A 5,634-nucleotide genomic window follows, 5' to 3' on the forward strand; every position below is an offset into this window, starting at 1 on the left:
ATTCCAGTCCTTTGCTATCAAACATCCATCCAACTGCTACAGAAGCAAGTGGCACAAGGCTCTGTGCATTTAGAGACCAGCCCACATCTCTTTGTTTACTTCCTGCCAAGTTCCTCAGAGCCTATGACAAGCCGACAGTTGTGTCCAGTCATTTCTGAATGATGCACTCACACGAAACCCAGGCTCCTACAGCAGCACCACCCACAGGAATAAAACCAAATCCCTTTTCAAAAAGAACTCTGTATGCAAACACCAAGGAAAATAAAATTGCATTGAAGATGCTTCTAAGTGCCTCATGCAGGAATACTGTTCGCAACCACTATTCCAGTATTATAAAAAAAAAATCTTCATATTAAAGCTCAGTATCTTCAATCATCTGATTTTCTGCATGTATAGGTAGATATACACAGATCTCCCAGGGGAGGTTTTCATACACATAGATCTATAGGTTTCTATACACAGATCTTCACAGGGGAGGTTTACATGGGGTATTTGAAAAAGGTTCTTCCCCCAGAGGGTGGCTGGGCACTGAACAGGCTCCCCAGGGCAGTGCTCAGAGCACCAGGCCTCACACAGCTCAAGGAATGTTTGGACAATGCTCTCAGGACATGGTGGAACTCTTGGGGTGCTGTGCAGGGCCAGGAGCTGGACTGATTGTCCCTGTGTGCCCCTTCCAACTCAGGACATGCAATGATTCTTCCTGCAAGCACCCAAGACAGAAAGGCACTCTATGAAACCAGACTTTGTTATTAACTGCTAATAGCTGACACTTGAACTTCCTCTTCTACATCACCAGATGCTGTCTTACTTAAACCAACTGGGTGTTAAGCAGTTAAACACAGTTTAAGGAAATTTTGTAAATAAAATTTATGAAACAAGGAAGTTTAATTACACATGCACTACCTTAGTTACAGGATATGTTATGGCAGGAATCCAAGTGGAGTTTATCAGTATAGCTGCACTGATAAACCCAGGGTAAGTGACTGTATAAAGCATAAATAGTTTGCTTTTTAAAGGAGCACTAAAACCAGCTCTGTGCCAAGAGAATTAGCAGCACCTGGTACACAACAGATATAAAACTGCCATTTGTGCAAAATTAGGAATCAGTAAGTGCTGTCAGAAAGTTCATAACCAGGTTTCACAAAACACTCCAAGTCAATATAAGATAATTAGAAGATTCATCAGTTTCATGGGCTTCCTCCTCCCACTTTTCAACAATACTACTTACACAGAATTGCCTTTTCCATTCAGATTCATATGTGATTACACATCAAGAAAACAGAATCCACTGAGCAACAAACCAAACAAGCTGCCATTTACATCACTTAGGAGGAATAAAGCTCCCCAGAGCAGCATGTTTTAATCACCTGACCCACACCTAGAGCCATTTGAAACGAATCTCTTTGAAAATGTTCTACAGCAAGCTGTACTTCAAGAATAAAAAAGTGCCTAAAGTGCTATATATAGTGTTTAAAGTGCTATATTCCACTGAAGCCCTGTGGAGTTTTAGCAGCATTAACTCTGTGCCATAATCAACAGGTGTATTTTGCTGGACCAGCATTTTCTTTTAGCAAGGCTGCTCTTTTCTCCCATACTTTCTTCAGTGTATCCTTCTCCCTCAAGTACAACTCCCACTTACTTGAAACCTTTCAATCTGTTCCCTTTATATCTCCCTGCATTTTCTTCTCATGTGAAGTTTTGCTCCTCTTTCAATGCTGATTTTGTCACATTTTGCCTCTAAATTTACAAAATCCTTAGGGGCTCAAGCCTCACTTCGGTTTCAGCATTTCCCAGTTATGGGGTTAAAGCCTGAAGGAGATGGATAAACCTTTCCACTCAAATAACACAGTGCTCTCCCACACCCTCATATCCCACAAATGTGCTGCTCCTCTTTGCAGTCCCCACAGCAATTAGGAGAAAAGACTCTGGAAACTTCTCACCATTCTGAATGGCAATGAACAAAAAGAACTCTCAGGTGGAAAACCAGCAATGACCTCCTGTGAATATTTAGGCTAAATACACAAAAAAATTGCCAACTGTTAGAAATATCAGTAGACAAGGACTGCAGAGCAACGCATGGACATACACTATGGGAGATGGCTTAAAGAGGAGCCACTCAAAAATGAAGAGGCAGAGGAAATGGATAGAAAATGTCAGACAACACAGACCTGATCTCAAAGGAAGTACAGACAGAGAGAGGAACTCCACTTAAGGGGAAAGAAACCCCTACAACACTGGTAGCCTCAAGCTGTTCACTTCCACTATAAATGAATCCACGCTTCCAACTTCACACACACATAAATTAATTCAACTTTTGGTGGCACAGGGACGTACTTTCACCACTGACAGACAAGTCAGAGCCACCAGCCTACACAAAGTGCTCACAGTCTGTAACGCAGACAAAATGTCAGACCACTTCTAATTAAAAATAATTATTTTCAGGTCTTCTCTGAAGGACCCAACATGTGTAAGTATAATTATGTAGTATTACCCAGTGGTTGCAATCATCCCACTCTTACCATAATTTGACTTGGAAGGGCATCTGTTACACTGAGATGTGGAACCTTGCAGTCCACTTCCCTGGAATGCTCGAAGTCCACATCAAACACTAGGGAGGATTGGTATAAAGGGAACCCAAAGAATCCGTGTCTTTCAACTGCTTTGTTGGCATTCCCTCCAAAGCATTCTCATGTTAATGAATATGCAAATCAGTGTCTACAGTGCATCATCTGTATATAAATTGCACAGAGCTAACTGTATATGAATTACTCTTTCAGCTGAAATGAAGGCAATCATAGTTATTAAAGATGCTCTGATTAAAGAGTGCACAAGGATGCTGGGAAGTGCAAACCTTCACCTTTCACTCTTGCTAAAGCCAGGCAATCAAGCTCAGTTCTCATCAGGCCTGTGAGACCTCTTCTTGGTGCAGATACCAGGACAAGCATCCTCCTCAAGCCCAGGTTTTGGGAAGCTGAGCACAAAGACCGATCACTGCTAATGCTGAAGCTCTAGCACTCCCAGTTGGATCTGTTTTGCACACAGCTTTTCCTGCTACACCCAGGACAAGCATGTTTCTAGGAAACTCTGCTTTTAAAAATCATCTCAGAGAGATGAATGTAAGAACCCACAGACCAATGCAAACACTGTGAGACAAACTGCACATCCCTTTGCAACACGTGTATTTTGTTACTCCTGATTTTCCCACTACCAAAATAAGATCTACCAAATGCCATTTAATGCTCTTTTGATGACAATTCCACCACAAGAGTTGGGGAGGAATCTCCAAACACCTTGGCTGAAGCACACTACCTTGGCCCAGTAATGCTTTCCTTCTAGGATCTTAAGCAGACTCACACACACCAAGTCACTGCAGCGTTTAACATCGATCCGTTCTGGAACACTTTCACAATGCCATTTGCCATGAAATTGTACAAATGACCCAATTTGCACTTGCTAAGTTACTTACCATCTTAATAACACTCTACATTTTATCCGTTTGACTTCCAGTCAAAGCATAATACAAGTAAAATACATAAGTGCCTGGTAATGTAAAAGAAGTAATTTCCACTGCTAAGTAACAAAATAGTTCATGACACTTCAGCTCTTCAAATAACTGACAATTAAAGTCTCAGTTACACTATGTTCTGTTAAACCTTCAGCCACCAAATAGGCCATTGGATGCAAATCCAAGGCCAAAAAACAGGTACTTTTCTCAGAATTAGTTAAAAAAGCGGGGTTCATGCTATAAAGACCAAGACAAGGCACCCCATGCTGCTCTGGAACAGGCAGGTAGCACTTAATTCCTTCCATTCATCCAAAGACCTCAAAAGAAGTCCCTGAATTTTCCCAGGAAGGAGGAGAAGCCTGTTGAGGGCAGAGCAGAGGTTTGTGGCAGCCCAGGAGTGCAGGCAGCTGGAATCAGTGCTCACAGAGCTGCAAGCAGCTGGCAGGCAGTCCCTGCACTGGGACCCCCACCAGGCTGAGCAGATAAGCTGCCTGCCAGGATTCTGGGCTCTGTTTTGGATAAAGGATTGCTAGCTTCCATCTATCAGCTTGAGAGACCTGAGACACACCCCCCGATGGCCAAGACCAGCTCCAGTGCAAGGAAGGGAGCAGGACTGGACAGTGACAGCACAGACTGAGGATGCAGAACCACAGCCTAGGCAAGGACAGTTAGCAGCTTTGCTCAAAGCTCTCACATAAAGTAAAACACAAAGCTGGAACTCTCATTCCCATGCAAGTCTTCCTCCCCTGCTTGAGTTACAAGATGCTGTCACAGAGGAAGAATAAGCTCCAAGCACTCTACGTTTTGTGTGCATGCCTTCTTTTCTCCTAAGCCTAAACCAGGAATGAAGCAGTTCAGGCTTTTTAATCCTTTCTAGTGAATACAACTCTCACCTGCAAGCCTGATCTACCAAGGGTTTGTTAGGGGTTTTTCCCTATGTAAAATACACCTACATTAACACCAACACTACTTGTGCTCAGTGTCAGCAAGGACTGAGACAACGTGATCAGATGTGAAAGACTCAACAGTTTCATATGGCATTCACACAAACAAAACCCACACAGAAAACATAACACAAAGATCCTGCTGGTGATCCAACTTCATTTGTACATTATGGCATTGCTCTAGTCTTCAAAATATCACAGAACATTATCAAAGCCTTCTTTTCTTCAAAAAACCCCTTCTAACTTACAGAAACATTAAACAAACTGCACAATATTTCTCAAAGTCTACAATTTCTGTTGTTGCTATGGCACAAGGGGATAGAAGTTGCCAGCTCCAATCCCTGCATCTCCTGTATAACTTTGAATTTGTGGGTATTCTCATCTCAAACAGCTCCTCAAATCACCAAGCCCTTACTGTAAGAATCATAGAAACCTGTCTATTGCCAAATTTAGGGAAGTTCATCAACTATGAGAAACGGAAAAAAATCAAATTGGAAGAGTACAGCTTCACTACATGAAGGAATTGTATTTAAAACTTGCATTTAGCCCCAGAGCTCTGCTTCTTCCTAAAATCCTAGAAAGCATTTTTTCATTAGATTAATTTTCAATTTATTCCCTGTTACTTTCTGAAATAAGATGAAACTGTCACAAACCACAACGGACACAGAATTTCCAAAAGCCTCCCGAGCCCTCCTCCGTTCCAACCTCAGAGTTAAAGTGTGTAATTACCACCCCAAACGCGCAGGAAAGGCTGAATTCTACCAGCGTGGAACTTTTATGACACTGACAATTACACATCTTGCAGCAAAATCGCATCAGAGCAGACAGAAAGTCTGCTAGCAGGAGGGAACACGCACACGGAGATTCAAGAACAAATCAAGTTTCACAGAGGTGAATGTAAAACCCCACAGATAATGCAAACACCGTGAGGCAAACTGCGCATTCCTTTGCAACACATGTATTTTCCTCCCTCTGATTTTCACAGCTGTGCAGAAACACCACCAGAATAAGATCTGCCCTGAGAGCTGGCTGGCTGCCCTCACCGAACCCTGACTTTTCCCTTTCTCACAGCACTGATTTCACCATTCGCCTGCTGTTCCTACGGCTCCAAACGACGCAGAAAAGCACGGCAAGCCCCGTTTGCACCTCCTCCCTTTCCGCCTCCCCAGAGACCGCCGAGGGCCG

This window comes from Geospiza fortis, unplaced genomic scaffold (genome assembly GCF_000277835.1).
Source record: "Geospiza fortis unplaced genomic scaffold, GeoFor_1.0 scaffold101, whole genome shotgun sequence".
NCBI lineage: Eukaryota > Metazoa > Chordata > Aves > Passeriformes > Thraupidae > Geospiza > Geospiza fortis.